The 18,725-nt window shown below is 33.8% G+C and overlaps 1 protein-coding gene across 1 annotated transcript in view; it reads left to right on the forward strand.

Annotated features, from left to right (window-relative positions):
- Positions 1 to 18,725, forward strand: part of LOC145329206 (uncharacterized) — a 114,229-nt gene that overhangs the window by 17,603 nt on the left and 77,901 nt on the right. Inside the window, exon 2 of the mRNA XM_080173257.1 lies at positions 16,359 to 16,448. The gene's annotated coding sequence lies outside the window, so the exon portion shown is untranslated. The remainder of the gene's footprint in view (positions 1 to 16,358; positions 16,449 to 18,725) is intronic.

The raw sequence follows: 18,725 nt of genomic DNA on the forward strand, positions 1-18,725 counted from the left end.
AAGGAGATATCTAATTACTTAGGGTTAACTTAAGATAATATGAATTATCATATTCAATTTTGAAAAGAAATATTAATTCATTCAACTAACTTAACTACAACTTAATATAATCTGAAGTTTATGTACTTAGCCATTTATATCTGATTTGAAGGAGAGATCTAATTACTTTGGGCCAACTAAAGATAATCATAGATTTAACAAATTCAATTTCTCCATTTTTTAAGAGATGTTAATTACTTAAGTTCAACTTAGGATAAGTTTATCTAGTTATCCATATATCTCTGATTTGAAGGAGAGATCTAATTACTTTAGGCCAACTTAAGATAATCCAATCTTTTCTCTTCTCCTCCTACTAAAAGTTTCAACTTATCCAGCTAATTTTTATAATTAGCATGTTATCATTTTTAATAAGGAGGGAGAAGACATTGTGCTATCGTTTCGATTCGTCCAAAAGTTTAATAATAATGTTTTCTTATTCGTTGACTTAACAACTTTGAGGACTTTTACTAAAGGTTGATTGGTTGGTTTATTAAGTGTCCTGACATTTTTACCACTATTTGTAATCTACAATTGGGTAGTTTTGTGTATCATCATTATGGAAGTAGATAAATTTATAGGTCATTGTCTTATCCCTTTTACAGTTAGAGACAAAGTCATTAATCCTTATATTAAAGTAACAGGATGGTTGTCTTTATGAGTGTGTCTGTTTAATTAGATCTATTTTACCACGAAACCAATAGAGTTCTCTATTATAGGGAAATTTTGTTCTGGGATAGTTTTAGGCTGTTTTTATCTGTAATACATGCTAGGGCGCAGTTAATTTTACACTGAAACGATTAAATTAAGTTATTTGCCCCATTTTTCCCCAATTAAAAACAATCTCCCAGATTGGTTTTATTTATATAGCTTTTCTATAAAGCTGTTATTATTAGCTGTTTTTACTGTATATTTCAAAATATTTTGTCCTTAATGAAAAAACATTTTATTTTCTCACCATTCTTATATATAACTTTTATACAGCAAATATTTATAAAGAAACTTCTACAAATATTTAAGACATATTATACTTTATTGTGATATTTCAAACTAGCGGATAAGCTCCTAGAGGCCTCTAGGGGCACGTGAGAGAAGGGGATTGGGAAATATAACACTCCACTTTTAATTTTAGTTTCAGAAAGATGAAGTTAAAAAATATTTTTTTTTTTTGGGGGGGGGGAATTTTACCTGGAGGGGTGGAGTTACCCTCCCCTAAAAAAATATAAACCTTCTCTGGACCACATTAAACATTTGAATATCTGAATTAAATGATGTATGATTTAATGAAAAAATCTTGTAAATAAAATCTTATATTTTGTGGTTTGGTTTTAGGCTATTTTGAAAAGGTGTAGGATATTTAGGAATCGTTTGATATCATCAATTTTTAAAATTATTCAGGGAGGAAGGGGACTTTGGACCTTTAATTACTCTGGTACCCAAAGCTTTAAATCTTATTCATTGACTCAAAAATTTTGGGTACTTTTATTGAATTTTGATTGGTTTATTCCATACTTTTCAACCAATAATTAAGAAGGTGTAATATTGTTACTCATCATTGAGGGTGTATATTAATATATCGTCCATTGTCTTATCTTTGAAAATTATCTCTCTTTATCCAATTTTCTTCTTAACTTTACTTTATAATAGTGTTTACACTTTTAAGTTTAAACAAAACCTTCATTTAAATTCTTTGATTGATATAAATTTTTTTGCTGTTCTTTAATTAATTTAATAAATATTAAAATTGTGTCATTAAATACATATTAATCATATTATCGGTATAACGGTATTATAAGGATTTTAATCAATATATTTTTAATGGTACTTCCCCTTAAAGTGCCTGTCGAGCACTGACCCCCCCCCTTGTGTTTGAAATAAGAAAGGGGGTTAGGGGGGAGGTGGGTTTAGATTACCCAGTACCCATTTTAACCTAACCTAACTAATAAACTAAAACTACCTCTCCCAATTAATTACAAGTTAAAAGATATGAGAATGTGGGGTTCTTTTCTCAACAAGAAACTTTTAGAGAAAACGCCATGCTACTAAAACATCACAATCTATTGTCTTTAAAATGCTAGCAATCCTAAAAAAGCTGCAAAAACTGATAAATTTGCTGTTTAATATCTTTAGCATGATTTGAATTGCACCGGTTTTTTTTCTATCCAATCACAAACTTTAAGTTTTCAACAATTCTTCAAAAACTTTTTAACAAGAGAAATACACAAATTGAAGGAGGGATAGATGGATGGATAGATTACAATATTGATAGATTACAAAATAGATTGGTGGATTGATTTAATCGCTAATAAATAGTCTATCTAAACTCCGTTCCTAGTATTTGAATGATCTGTAATCGTAGGGGTAGGGATAGATAGAACATAGCCAAAAACCATCCCCTAACTTATTTCTAAAAATAGCCTAAAACCATCACGGGGCATTGCTAAAAAGATAAAGAAAAGGATTGACTTATATATAAGCTTTATTTCAGCTCTTATTAGAATAGAAATGTTTCTCATGTTTAAATTTTTATCAATAAAAGAGTTCTATTATGCAAAGAGCTAGGAGACAGTGCAAGGCAGTTTATTGCACTAGTCCCTAAAGTTTTATAATAACGCTTTCTCATTCGTTGGCTAAACAACTTCGGGAACTTTGGGTAAATTTTGATTTATTATGTTGAGTGATTAAACGTTTCAAGCACTATTTTAATCTACTGAAGGGGTAAATTTGTGTATGATCATTGGGGATGAACATCAATTTATCGGCCATTGTCCTATCCCTTTAGACTATTATCTATTATTGTATCTGTTTACACTTTACAACTGATTTTGTACCTCGTTATTTAGGATAAAAACATGTTTTCTTATTATTCTTATACTAGTTTTTTTTCTTACTTTTCTTAGATATTTTCACTATGGGACCATTAATGTGTAAAAATATATTTTAGTTTTCTTTATTATAATCAGATTTTTAAAGAAAAAGACAATGGCCGATAAATTAAATAAAGTACAACCCTATAATGATGATACACAAAATTAATTCTTCTGTAGATTACAAATAGTGGTTAAAACGTTAGCAATCTCAACCTAATGAATCAACCAATAAAAATTTAATAAAAGTCCCTAAAGTCTTAAGCCAACAGAGAGAAAACGTTAAAATAAAACTTTAGGGACTAGTGTAATAAACAGCCCAATGTCCCATTCCTCCATGATAATACTATACTATTTTTAGTCTTTCAATAGTTCTTCTTAAATCTCATATATTTTCACTATGGGACCATAGATGTGTAAAAGTTTATTTTAGTTTTCACTATTGTAATAGTTCTTTTTCTTATGATAGTTCTTATTAGATCTTAGATATTTTCACTTTGGACCATGGATGTGTAAAACTTTATTTTTAGTTTTCACTATTATTTTCAGTCTCTTATGATGGTTCTTATTAGATCTTAAAGTTTCACTATGGGCCCATGGATGTGTAAAACTTTATTTTAATTTACACTATTGTAGTAGTTCTTTGTCTTATGATAGTTCTTCTTAAATCTCATATATTTTCACTATGGGACCATGGATGTGTAAAACTTTATTTTTAGTTTTCACTATTATAATAGTTGTTTTTCTTATGATGGTTCTTATTAGATCTTAAAGTTTCACTATGGGCCCATGGATGTGTAAAACTTTATTTTAGTTTTCACTATTGTAATAGTTCTTTTTCTTATGATAGTTCTTATTAAATCTTAGATATTTTCACTTTGGACCATGGATGTGTAAAACTTTATTTTTAGTTTTCACTGTTATAATACATCTTTTTATATAAAAGATTATTTTTACAATGACACCAATTCTAGGTACAAAATTTTATATCCTTATACATCGGTAACAGGATGTCTCTCTTTGTCTATGTGTAGTAAAATATCTTGCTTATAGCTGACAAAAAAATTAAAAACTTCTTTTGAATAAGAAATGATAAATTTTTGGAAAAAATGTAAGACGTGTTTTATCATAAAATGATCAGATTTTTATGGAATTAAATCTATTGTTTCTTATGAATTAAAATGAATTCTATTCATTATTTTCAGCTAAGATTATCTTTAGATTTTTTTCTTAAAAACAAGAATGACGGCTATATAAAAACAAAGCTTTGAAACGGTAAGTCAAACGAACATTAACAATTATAGAGATCCAGAATTGAATAAGCAGAATGTAAATCTTTCGTTGGCCTATCCCCTGTTCACCTGGGTATTGATATAATATGTGAAGATATATATTTAATATTATCTATCATTATCCTATCCCCTGTTCACCTGGGTATTAATATAATATGTGAAGATATATATTCAATATTATCTATAATTATCCTATCCCCTCTATACCTGGGTATTAATATAATATGTGAAGATATATATTCAATATTATCTATAATTATCCTATCCCCTCTATACCTGGGTATTAATATAATATGTGAAGATATATATTCAATATTATCTATAATTATCCTATCCCCTCTATACCTGGGTATTAATATAATATGTGAAGATGTATTCAATATTATCTATCATTATCCTATCTCCTCTATACCTGGGTATTAATATAATATGTGAAGATATATATTCAATATTATCTATAATTATCCTATCCCCTCTATACCTGGGTATTAATATAATATGTGAAGATATATTCAATATTATCTATCATTATCCTATCCCCTCTATACCTGGGTATTAATATAATATGTGAAGATATATTCAATATTATCTATCACATCATATCCCCTCTATACCTGGGTATTAATATAATATGTCAAGATATATTCAATATTATCTATCATTATCCTATCCCCTCTATACCTGGGTATTAATATAATATGTGAAGATATATTCAACATTATCTATCATTATCCTATCCCCTCTATACCTGGGTATTAATATAATATGTCAAGATGTATTCAATATTATCTATCATTGTCTTATCTCCTCTATACCTGGGTATTAATATAATATTCAGGGAGTAAGGGAGGGGACAATGGATCGAATATTCAATTTTTAGGAGTCTCAGACTTTGGGTACTGGCTTAAAGAGAATGTGCAAGAATTTAGCAGGTTCTGTCTGACTTTGGGTACTAGAGCATCATAGCCGCTAACTCGCTAGTTAGTTTTGAATATAGCAGACAAAAAATTTCTTGAGATGGCTGGTTTTAACAATATCTTTTTCTCCAAAAAATATCACTTCATAAATAAAAACTTTATCGTGATATTTGTGTAATAAACAATCTAAGAACCCTTAAATTTAATTCTTGTACAAGGTGTCATTTTAAATTTAATTATGGGATAAACGAATTCCAGGGATGATTTTTCTAGTAATTAATTACAGAATGGTTAAGTCAGTCTGATGTACTGGTAATCTAATTTTCAAATGAATGTTTTTCTCTTAAAACTTTTTTCTTATTTTATAGTTTTCTAAATTTGATTAACACACCCTTAACAATTTTCTTCAAATTTTCTGGATAAATCTGGATTTCATGGCCTTTCAGCGAAAACTCTGAATTGAATTAATTGCTCATTTTCCCCTCCTTTACTCCCTGATAATATGTCAAGATATATTCAATGTTATCTATCAGAGCCTACTCAAGGTGTTCTCATTAAACAGGAATATTGTTTAAAAGAATAATTCTGAAAAAATGAACAAAAAAAGATATTAGGTATAATTAAAAAATCAAATATCCATAAGACCCGAAAGAGAGAGAGAGAGAGAGAGAGAGAGAGAGAGAGAGAGAGAGAGAGAGAGAGAGAGAGAGAGAGAGAGAGAGAGAGAGAGAGAGAGAGAGAGAGAGAGAGAGAGAGAAAGAGATAGAGATAGAGATATATATATATATATATATATATATATATATATATATATATATATAGAGAGAGAGAGAGAGAGAGAGAGAAGAGAGAGAGAGAGAGAGAGAGAGAGAGAGAGAGAGAGAGAGAGGGGGAAAGAAAAAAAAGGGAGAAAAAAAGAGAAAAAGAAAAAGAGAGAAAGAAAAAGAAAATTTAAATATTTTTTTTGTAAAATTGAAAAAACACTGTGATTTTTTGTTTGTTTTTATTAAGATAAGATTGCCAAATATAACTCACATCTATTTCTCAAAGTATTGAGGGTTTGATGCAAAATATCTCTTAAACGGGCAGTAGGCCAGGGAGGGAGAGGAAATTGGTTTGTAAGTTACCCTGGTATCTAAAGTTTTATAAGCACGCGACTTTGGGTACTTTTATTCAATTGTGATTGATTGGTTTCAATACTAGTTATGTCGCAACTTTTCAACCAATAATCTTAGTTTTTAGGATACTTTTGTTTATCAGCATTGGGGATGTATATCAATCTATCCTTCATTATCTTATCCCTTAAGATCCCTTCCCTAGCAAGAATATGGCTATACTGTACCAAAGATGTTTTGAAAAGGTTTCTACCATGGGGGTGGGTTACTTAGTTAAGACTTGCTAACAAAGGTTGTGAATAATTTCCGAATAACTTGCTTTAAAGGGCCACCAAAGACATATTAAACATTCAAAATAGAACTTCATATTGTGAAGAATTGATAGGCAAAAACCTTTAAAAAGCGGCACATAAAAATTTAAGACTGATTTTGGATATTACCTTCTTCCCCATTCTCTATAGATGCCACTTTTACAAAATTAAGAAATAAGGGGGGGGGGGGTTTAATGCAACCATCTCGTAATCAGTGAGCAAATGGCACTTAGAATTCGAATTTCGAGCTGAAATTTTGCATGGGTAATCCTTGGTAGGTCTATTTTCCCTAAATCGAACAAAAAAATTGGAAAAGTAACGGCTGGCGGCTGCAGCTCAGCCGTTTAGCTGTTTTTTGCCTATTTTTAGGGCAACTTCATCATTATTTACGTAGGAATAAACTTTTTAAAACATAGTTTTGGTTTAATAGATATTAAATGATAGCAATAACCATTTTTTAAATTTCTAGTACCAGCTGCTAAACGGCTAGAACCGGCTGAAAACGGCTGAGAGCGGCCAAGAGTATGAAGAGTATATAGGGCTTGTGACATGTCTAGGGGTAGGTTTTTATGGGTGCTGAGCTCAAAAATACTACTAAAAATAGTGACGGCCAATCCATATGGCAGCTGGGTAACAGCTGTAGCTCAGCTGCGAGCGGCCAAGAGTAGAATGAGTAGATAGGGCTTGTGACGTGTCTAGGGGTAGGTTTTTATGGGTGCTGAGCTCAAAAATGCTACCAAAAATAGTGGCGGCCTATCCATGTGGCAGCTGGGTAACGGCGGCAGTTCAGCTGGGAGAGGCCAAGAGTAGAATGAGTACATAGGGCATGTGACATCTCCAGGGTTAGGTTTTTATGGTTGCTGAGCTCAAAAATACTACCTAAAATAGTGATGGCCAATCCATGTGGCAGTTGAGTAATAGCTGCTGCTCAGCTGCGAGCAGCCAAGAGTAGAATGAGTAGATAGGGCTTGTGACGTGTCTAGGGGTAGGTTTTTATGGGTGCTGAGCTCAAAAATGGTACCAAAAATAGTGGCTGCCAATACATATGGCAGCTGGGTAACAGCTGCTGCTCAGCTGCGAGCGGTCAAGAGTAAAATGAGTAGATGGGGCTTATGACGTGTCTAGGGGTAGGTTTTTATGGGTGTTGAGCTCAAAAATGCCACCAAAAATAGTGGCAGTCCATCCATATGGCAGCTGGGTAATGGCCGCAGCTCAGCTGTGAGAGGCCAAGAGTAGAATGAGTAGATAAGGCTTTTGACGTGTCTAGGGGTAGGTTTTAATGGGTGCTGAGCTCAAAAATGGTACCAAAAATAGTGGCAGCCAATCTATATGGCATCTGAGCAACAGCTGCAGCTCAGATGGGAGCGGCCAAAAGTAAAATGAGTACATAGGGCTTGTGACGTGTCTTGGGGTAAGTTTTTATGGGGACTGAGCTCAAAAATGCTCCCAAAAATAATGGCGACCCATCCATATGGCAGCTGGGTAACGGCTGCAGCTCAGCTGGGGGAGGCTAAGAGTAGAATGAGTAGATAGGGCTTGTGGGCTGTAGCTGTTACCCAGCTGCCATATGGATGAGCCGCCACTATTATTGGTAGTATTTTGAGCTCAGCACTCATAAATACCTACCCCTGGACATGTCACAAGCCCTGTGTACTCATTCTACTTTCGGCCGCTCCCAGCTGAGCTGCCGCCGTTACCCAGCTGCCACATGGATGAGTCACCACTATTTTTGGTTTTGGTTTTTATGGGTGCTGAGCTCAAAAATGGTACCAAAAATAGTGGCGGCCAATACATATGGCAGCTGGGTAACAGCTGCTGCTCAGCTGCAAGCGGTCAAGAGTAAAATGAATAGATGGGGCTTATGACGTGTCTAGGGGTAGGTTTTTATGGGTGCTGAGCTCAAAAATGCTACCAAAAATAGTGGCAGTCCTTCCATATGGCAGCTGGGTAACGGCCGCAGCTCAGCTGTGAGAGGCCAAGAGTAGAATGAGTAGATAAGGCTTTTGACGTGTCTAGGGGTAGGTTTTAATGGGTGCTGAGCTCAAAAATGGTACCAAAAATAGTGGCAGCCAATCTATATGGCATCTGAGCAACAGCTGCAGCTCAGATGGGAGCGGCCAAGAGTAAAATGAGTACATAGGGCTTGTGACGTGTCTTGTGGTAAGTTTTTATAGGGACTGAGCTCAAAAATGCTCCCAAAAATAGTGGCAACCCATCCATATGGCAGCTGGGTAACGGCTGCAGCTCAGCTGGGGGAGGCTAAGAGTAGAATGAGTAGATAGGGCTTGTGGGCTGTAGCTGTTACCCAGCTGCCATATGGATGAGCCGCCACTATTATTGGTAGTATTTTGAGCTCAGCACTCATAAATACCTACCCCTGGACACGTCACAAGCCCTATGTACTCATTCTACTTTCGGCCGCTCCCAGCTGAGCTGCCGCCGTTACCCAGCTGCCACATGAATGAGTCACCACTATTTTTGGTAGCATTTTGAGCTCAGCACTCATAAAAACCTACCCTAAGACACATCACAAGCCCTATCTACTCATTCTACTCTTGGCCACTCCTAGCTGAGCAGTAGCTGTTACTCAGCTGCCATATATGGATTGGTCGCCACTATTTTTAGTAGCTTATTTGAGCTCAACACCCATAAAACTTACCCCGAGACACGTCACAAGCTCTATCTACTCATTATACTCTTGGTGGCGCGCAGCTGAGCTGCAGCTGTTACCCAGCTGCAATGTGGATGGGTCGCCACTATTTTTGGTACCATTTTTGAGCTCAGCACCCATAAAAACCTACCTCTAGACACGTCACAAGCCCTATCTACTTATTCTACTCTTGGCCACTCGCAGCTGTTACTCAGCTGCCATATGGATGGGTCGCCACTATTTTTGGTAGCATTTTTGAGCTCAGCACCCATGAAAACCTACCCCTAGACATGTCACATGCCCTATGTACTCATTCTACTCTTGGCCTCTACCAGCTGAGCTTTGGCCGTTACCCAGCTGCCATATGGATGGGCTGCCACTATTTTTGGTACCATTTTTGAGCTCAGCAAGCACCCATAAAAACCTACTTCTAGACACGTCACAAGCCCTATCTAATCATTCTACTCTTAGCCGCTTGCAGCTGAGCAGCAGCTATTACTTAACTGCCATAGGGATTGGCCGAAACTATTTATAGAAGCATTTTTGAGTTCAGCACCCATAAAAACCTAATCCTGGACATGTCACATGCCTCATGTGCTCATTCTACTCTTGGCCTATCTCGTCTGAGCTGTGGCCGTTACCCAGCTGAGCTGCGTCCATTACCCAGCTGCCATGTGGATGGGCCTCCACTATTTTTGTTAGCATTTTTGAGCTCAGCACCTATAAAAACCTACCCCTAGACACGTCACAAGCCCTATCTACTCATTCTACTCTTGGCCGCTCGCAGTTGAGCTGCAGCTGTTACCCAGCTGCCATATGGATTTGCCGTCACTATTTTTAGTAGCATTTTTGAGCTCAGCACCCATAGAAACCTACCCCTAGACATGTCACAATCCCTATCTACCCTTTATACTCTTCGCGGCTCCCAGCCGTTTTCAGCCGGTTCTAGCCGTTTAGCAGCTGGTACTAAAAATTTTAAAAAATGGTTATTGTTATCATTTAACATGAATTAAACCAGAAATATGTTTTAAAAAGTTAATTCCTACGTAAATAATGATGAATTTGCCCTAAAAATAGGCAAAAAACGGCTAAACGGCTGAGCTGCCAGCCGCCAGCCGTTACTTTTCCAACTTTTTGTTCGATTTAGGGAAAATAGACCTATCAAGGATTACTCATGCAAAATTTCAGATCGAAATTCGAATTCTAAGTGCCATTTGCTCACTGATTACGAGATGGTTGCATTAAAACCCCCCCCCTTATGTCCGTCTTTGAATATGTTCTTAAATTTGTTAATGGTGCGTGGTAGGTTTTAGGCTATTAGGAGGAAAAGATAAAAAATTTTTACGAACAAAAAAATCTATAGAGGCTTGTATAACTGGTCTTATAAGAATAATTAACTTATTCGATAACAAATTGTATTTTTAAAGAAATTAACTACTTAGAATTATGAGAAAAAAAATATTTGATAACCAACTAATTAATCCTTTTATTTACGTAATAAAACTTATATAATCAAAATTTGGATTAATTAATCATATATAATAAAAATCACGTTTATTTAATCCTATTGTATAAAGTAGTAAGCTTTTTTGTCTGTAGCGAAGGATCTCGTTAACCGCTCAACAAACATGGGTTTCCGTTACAAGTTACTTTTAAGTCCTAAGAAGGTTTTGAACTATTTTTTGGGAGGGTATCTGATTGATGATTATTGATGAGGGGCAGTCGTTCAATTCCCCACCCCGCTTACCTCAAATGCCCCTAGAGTCTTTTAGGGGCGTAGTCGCTAATTATATTAAAATTGTCAAAGAGTGGAAAAATTATCTTAAAAAATCTATTAATTCTATTAGATAATGGCAATCAAACAGCCAGTCAAACTTTCCCTGTGCACTCATACCTTAAAATATGTTCTAAGAATTTTACTCCCCCCCCCCCCTCAATATGGGGTCCCAAGAGAAGGTCTTGTGGAGTAGAATCAGAACCAAAGTACGTTTAAGAATATGTCGCTCCTAGTCTAAGAAATGATTGAAAAACCACCATTTTTAGTTTTTTTGGGAATTTGCCAATTTTTAGAGGTTTTTTAATGATTTTCTCAGACTAGAAGTAAAAAAAATCGAAATTCACATAAGGCTGCAATAATAAACCTAGAACTTCATTTTTGGGTTCAATCATCATCATTTCATTAGGGTGCTTGTCAAAATTCTTAAAAAAAGGCTTATGGGACACTGTAATGTGCAGGAATAACTTGTACGTTTAGCTGTTTTAACAAGGATGACAACATCCATAAAAGCGAAGCACTGAAACTGTAGGACAAACGGACATTAACACTTGTATAGTGTCTGAACTGAATAATCAGAATATAAAAGTATAAGATTCGAAGCAAAATTGTAAGTAAATTTTTTGAAAAACTGCTTGATACAGGATAATGTTTATGGACATACTTACATCTTTAGGACTTAATTATAGAGTTGCTTCGCTTAAAATATTGTTCTTTGTTGTCCCAGGAATCAACATACCAAAAATCAGTTCAAACGGATAATTAGATCACATAAAAATTTGTTGTTAAAAAAGTAGAAAAATCAACATGTTTAAAATGGACGTACGGACATTCTGGTAATGATTATAGAGTTGCTATACTTTCTAAATCGTACCTAACTACTACAGTAATCAAAATGCAAAGTTTGAAATCGATAGGACAATTCTAACATGCCTAAATTAACGAATAAAAGCTAACTATCTCGGACGGACGGACGTATGGACGGACGGACGGACCGACCCTAATTATAGAAAAGCTTGGCTTTTAAAAATAATCGATCCCAGGAACATTTTACTGTGAAACGCACTTGATCCAATCTTTCTCTTGGAAACAATTTAGTAGGAAGACAATTCAAATTTGTTTTGTTTATTTTGCTCTGGGATATAAAGGGATAAGACAATGGCCGATGAATTAATATACATCTGAATGATAAACAAACTAACCCCTTCTGTAGATTACAATTAGTGGTTGACACGTTTAACTTCATGAACCAACCAATCAAAAGTCCCCGTTGTTGTTAAGCCAAAGAATAAGAAAACATTAATATAAAACTTTGGGGACCAGTGTAATAAACAGCCCAATGCTCCCTCCCCCCCTGATTTAGTCTTTACAGACATAAAATTTCAGATTAGATATTCTAAAATATGTTTCAATTTTTGCAAAGGTTTACATTTATAATATTAAATAGAAAATGGATGGATGGGCTGCTTAGAAGTTAGATCTTGCTAACCACTGGACCGATTTTTCGTTCTTTTTCAATGTGTCTTCATATATTTACTTGTTATGATTTATCTTTATTAGAGGGAGAAGGTAGGGCACCGCTGAACCGAATGGGTTACTCATGTAATATACCTACTAGTTATATGAAGGTTGTAGGCTTTTTCTGGAAGTGGAGGAGGAATGGGGTACCCCCCCCCCCACTCCCCCAAAAACTCCTTCTTGTTTTTTATTGCCTTGTTGTATTTTAAATTTGCACTGATTTAAAAGAACTAAAACCAAAATAAATATAATCATTGCCGTTCCGAGAATCAATGTCTCGCAATAAAATATTAGGAACATTTCAAAACAATAGATCAGGGATTTTGGGGATAAGACACTTGAAGATAAATTGATGTACACCCCCAATTAAGATTACCCTTCTCTAGATTGAAATTATTGGCCGAAAAGATTTGGCACTATGTTTTAAAACTAAAAAATCAAATTTTAATGAGGATTACCCCTTCTGTAGATTGAAATTATTGGCCGAAAAGATTTGGCACTATGTTTTAAAACTAAAAAATCAAATTTTAATGAGGATTACCCCTTCTGTAGATTGAAATTATTGGCCGAAAAGATTTGGCACTATGTTTTAAAACTAAAAAATCAAATTTTAATGAGACTACCCAAAGTTTTTTAGCCAAATAAGTTATTGTTGTTAGTAAACTTTGGGTACTATACTGTAATTTCAAGTCCAATGTGCGATCCCTCTTTTAAAATAAAGATGACAAAATTTGATGTGCTTAATTTTAATTTCCAAATGTGTACGCAGTTTCCGCGGTGTTTCCTCATCCTATCTCAATATTTACTACTAGCGAAAAAAAAGCTTCAAATTTTCAAAATTTTGAACGTATAAACGATTTATACATTAAAAATTAGAATTTTTTTGAAGTTTGAAGCTTTTTTAGCTAGTAGTAAATACACACCTCGGAAACTGTGTACACATTTGGAAAATGAAATTTCAGCACACCAAAAATTTAATGAGATCAGGGAGGGAAAGGATATTGGACTGTAAATTACACTGGAATTTTGAGTACTTTTAAAAAAAGATAAATCTTCCAATGGACTTTCCCTGTTTTAAAACATTAAAATAAAATATTATATTTCACAAGATAAAAAATGACTTTCCAGGGCTCGACAGCCGCGCGTCAGCCTCGTGTAAGCTTTAAAAAAATCGTCATATTATAACTTTAAAATTCAGCTGCATGTCTACAACTGTTCCCAAACAGACAATCCATCTTTTCGGATTTATTTTGCACACAAAATGAGGTTTCGATATGAGGCTTATGCGCGGCTGAATGCGAACCTAGTAATAGTGTCTAACTTTTTATCTTCGTGACGTAACAAAAATCCATCTCTTTTTTAGGGGTTTCCTTTCCCACCTCCCCTCTCATCCTTCAATTTTTGTTACGTCACAAACATAAAAAGTTAGACACTATTACTAGGTTCCTGAATGCGGCTGCCGATCCCTGCATTAATCTTTGCTAAATTAAATTTCTTTGAAATTGAAACTTTAAGGAAAAAAAAAAAGTTTTAAAAGGTTAAAAAAATAGTTATTTATTGCATCGTATTATAGACAACTTTCCTCGGATAGTAAAATTAAAAGATAAAAACAATTTCCGGGCTCTCAAAACTGGTATTAATTTTATGATTTTTAATTAATACTCTTGGAAAATTGTCTGTAATTCGATGCTATACATGATTGTTTAGTATTGCTCAGAACTGGTTCTAATCCAGCTGATTAGTGAAATTCATACTGGAAAAGGGCGATCATATCAATATGTAGCCAAATTAGCGGTGTTTTCTCACAAAGAGTATTTTAAGCACTGATGAACCCTCCTTACTTTCAAATAATCACTCCCTCTCATTCGTTGCCTTAAAACTTTGGGTACTTTTATCTCAGATTGATTGGTTGGTTAAAACTTGAACTGTCATCCTAAATTTTAATCTAAAGCAGGTGAATTTTTGTTTATCATCAATGGGGATGTAAAAAGCTATAGATGGGAGCGTTATCTGTTTAGCGGTTAGCGAAATACTTCGCTACGAACACACAGACGGACCCACAAAAAGAGAGATAGACACCCTGTTACTTTTAGGCTTCGCACCTAGCCTCAAGAGGTAATTTTTAAAAAATTTAGTATTTCTGGTGCTGCCATTTATTTGAAGTAACTGCCTCAAAAAATATTTTTTTTGAAGGGGGGAATTTTAATTTTTGATGGGGTTTTGGGTGTCCCGTCCCCCAAGATAATAGTTTAAAACCACCACAGGACCAATAGGTATATACCCTGAAGAGTAGTATCCAATCGGTTCAGTGGTTACCGAGATCTTGAGGGACGTAGGACAAACGGATGGACAGACGAATGGACCGACGGACAGACAGACATCATTCTACTTTGTATTATAGATATAATAATGCCATATGTATATACGTAACAGGCCTGTTTTAGAGTAGCTTCGCTACTAATATAACTTTTTTGCTTGTGTTTTTTTTGCTATATATATATTACTTTTTTACCCCTTTATGAAAGGGTAAAAAAATTGTACTTAACTTATCTTTTTATCTAATGGTCCACGAAAGATTAATTATACTAAGGGAGGGGATATATAATATAATATTACTAGAGTTGGCTCGATATAATTATCTCCCTGTTGGCTAGTTTTCTATATGCATATCTATTTCTCAATAAATCTATTTTCCTCACCCGGCATTACTATCTAAAAGAAAGTAAATATTTAATAATTTAAATGATTTTTAAAAGATTTTTTAAATTATATTTTTTTCTTTACATTACCATCACCAAAGGGTTAATGATGATGATTACAATTTTAGTTTAATATTTGAACACACAAAATGTCGCCACAATCGAATTCTTTTAAAACATAGTTTTCTTAAATTTATCATATTATAAATTTAAATTTTCTTTTTTATGATTAGAAATTAAATACATCAATATAAGGTAAATAGCAACATGAAATGAAAAAAATGAATTTATTTTTAATAAAGTAAAATAATGGGTCTTATCGTTCTGGGCAATGAGAGTTTATTATGGATTATTGGAGCACTATGAGTTTTAATCATATATTCCTTGGAAAACTTGAGCTCATTTATAGACATTTATTTCCTATATAGATCTGACATGGATCTTGAAGCAATTAAGCAGGCCGTTTTCTACATGTTAAAAATTGGAAGATTTCATTAAATAAAAGTAATCGCAAATATACTTAGTAAATGAAAAACAATAATAATATAATTTTATCCCTATATAAACGTAACAGGATGTCTGTCTGTATGTACTGAAGGATCTCGCTAACCACTGAACCGATGTGATTCTACTAGATAATGAATAATAATTTTTAACTTTTTTAGAGGGAGAGTAAACTTATCCCCCCAAGAGAAATTGCCCCTAGGAAAAAGTTACCCACCCCACCCAAAAAAAGCCATTATATTGTTTTACATAATTCTTTTTTATGTAATACTTTTTTTTCTGATTGGTAATTACTATGATATACATATATTTACGTAATTGTTGAATGTTCATCTACTTTTTATAATCCCTATTTTTTTCTGTTTAGTAGCGAAGCGACTACCCCGCACCCCCAATATCAATTTTAGTTTTAAAAAGAGCATTTTAAAAAAATTCGGGGGGTCATTTATTCCTATTGGTGATATTTCTTGGCAGGACCTATAAGAAGCTATATTAGAACCATAATCATTTATCCTTTAGTACAGATACACAAACATGAGAACAGACATCGTGTTACTTTTATAATTGATTTTTATCTTTCTTCGTTTCTCTCTTATTCTCTCTAATATCTTTTTTATCTTTCAATCTCTTTCTCCTCAATTAACATTAGCCATGATTATTTAATTTATGTTTCAGATTTGAGTACTAATGGACTAGCCTGCCAAGAATCGTATACTGATGGACTAGCCCCTGTCTAGATGGGGCATGAAAACCTACAATTTACAAGTAAGTTCAATAATATTTTGAGTACCAATGGAATAACTTAGTAAAAATTTTATACTGATGGACCAGCCCTTGTCTAATGGACTAGCCTAGTAAGAATTATATACTGATGGTCTAGCCCCTGTCTAATGGAATAGCCCGCTAAAAATTGTAAACTGATGGATTAGCCCCTGTCTAATGGACTAGTCCGCTAAAAATTGTATACTGATAGACTAGCCCTTGTCTAATGGACTACTATAGTAAGAATTTTATACTGATGGACTAGCCCCTGTCTAATGAACTAGCCTATTAAAAATTGTATACTGATGGACTAGCCCCTGTCTTATGGACTAACCAAGTAAGAATTGTATACTGATGGACTAGCCCCTGTCTAATGGAATTGCTTAGTAAGAATTGTATACTGATGGACTAGCCCCTGTCTAATGGAATAGCCTACTAAGAATTTTATACTGATGGACTAGCCCCTGTCTAATGAACTAGCCTATTAAAAATTATATACTGATGGACTAGCCCCTGTCTTATGGACTAACCAAGTAAGAATTGTATACTGATGGACTAGCCCCTGTCTAATGGAATTGCTTAGTTAGAATTATATACTGATGGACTAGCCCCTGTCTAATGAACTAGCCTACTAAGAATTGTATACTGATGGACTAGCCCCTGTCTAATGGAATAGCCTACTAAGAATTTTATACTGATGGACTAGCCCCTGTCTAATGGAATAGCCTACTAAGAATTTTATACTGATACACTAGCCCCTGTCTAATGAACTAGCCTACTAAGAATTGTATACTGATGGACTAGCCCCTGTCTAATGGAATAGCCTACTAAGAATTTTATACTGATACACTAGCCCCTGTCTAATGAACTAGCCTACTAAGAATTGTATACTGATGGACTAGCCCCTGTCTAATGGACTAGCAAGCTAAGAATTGTATACTGATAGACTAACCCTTGTCTAATGGAATAGACCGCTAAGAATTATAAACTGATGGATTAGCCCCTGTCTAATGGACTAGTCCGCTAAAAATTGTATACTGATAGACTATCCCTTTTCTAATGAACGAACTTGATAAGAATTTAAAAATTTTAAGGGAGGGGCGGTAGGGATAGGACAATAAATATAAAAATTTCTTTTTTTTCCCTGGACTTTGGGTACTAGACTAATGCAAGCTTTCTTATTTTAGTTAATTATTGGATACTAGCGCAGAAGCTTTTACCTCCCAATTTAATATTTTAAGACAGTGAAAAGGTGGACCAAAAATCCATGAAAATCAAGTAAAAAAGAGTATCCAGGGAGGCAGCAATTTAATTACAAATGGGACGTATATGTGATCCAAGACCTTAGTTATGGAGCTGCTGAGTTAATAATTAAAAAAAAACTGTTGTTAATTATATTTCTAACATTAGATATTAAAAAATAAAATAATTAGCATTCTTTAGATAATACTAATACTTTTTGAAACATAAAAGATAAAAATATGATTATATAACTACATTCTTAAAATTGTTTTGTATTTTTCTTTTTATCTATCTATTTTTTTATCTGTCTAGCTATCTAGCTATCTGCCTGTCTGTCTGTTTGACTGTTTATCTATTTATCTATATATCTATCTATCTATCTGTTTGTCTGTCTGTCTATCTGTATATCTATCAGTATCTATCTATCTATCTATCTATCTATCTATCTATCTATCTATCTATCTATCTATCTATCTATCTATCTATCTATCTATCTATCTATCTATCTATCTATCTATCTATCTATCTATCTATCTATCTATCTATCTATCTATCTATCTATCTATCTATCTATCTATCTATCTATCTATCTATCTATCTATCTATCTATCTATCTATCTATCTATCTATCTATCTATCTATCTATCTATCTATCTATCTATCTATCTATCTATCTATCTATCTATCTATCTATCTATCTATCTATCTATCTATCTATCTATCTATCTATCTATCTATCTATCTATCTATCTATCTATCTATCTATCTATCTATCTATCTATCTATCTATCTATCTATCTATCTATCTATCTATCTATCTATCTATCTATCTATCTATCTATCTATCTATCTATCTATCTATCTATCTATCTATCTATCTATCTATCTATCTATCTATCTATCTATCTATCTATCTATCTATCTATCTATATACCTACACTGTTAAAAATAATTTTTTTTTTTAGCATCAGATGATACTCTATATTCTTCACATTAATGTATAGTATCAATCCGTACGTAGTAGGAAAAAAACGTCAT

Source organism: Acartia tonsa, chromosome 10 (genome assembly GCF_053477335.1).
Source record: "Acartia tonsa isolate MP-2025a chromosome 10, ASM5347733v1, whole genome shotgun sequence".
NCBI classification, from domain to species: Eukaryota; Metazoa; Arthropoda; class Copepoda; order Calanoida; family Acartiidae; genus Acartia; species Acartia tonsa.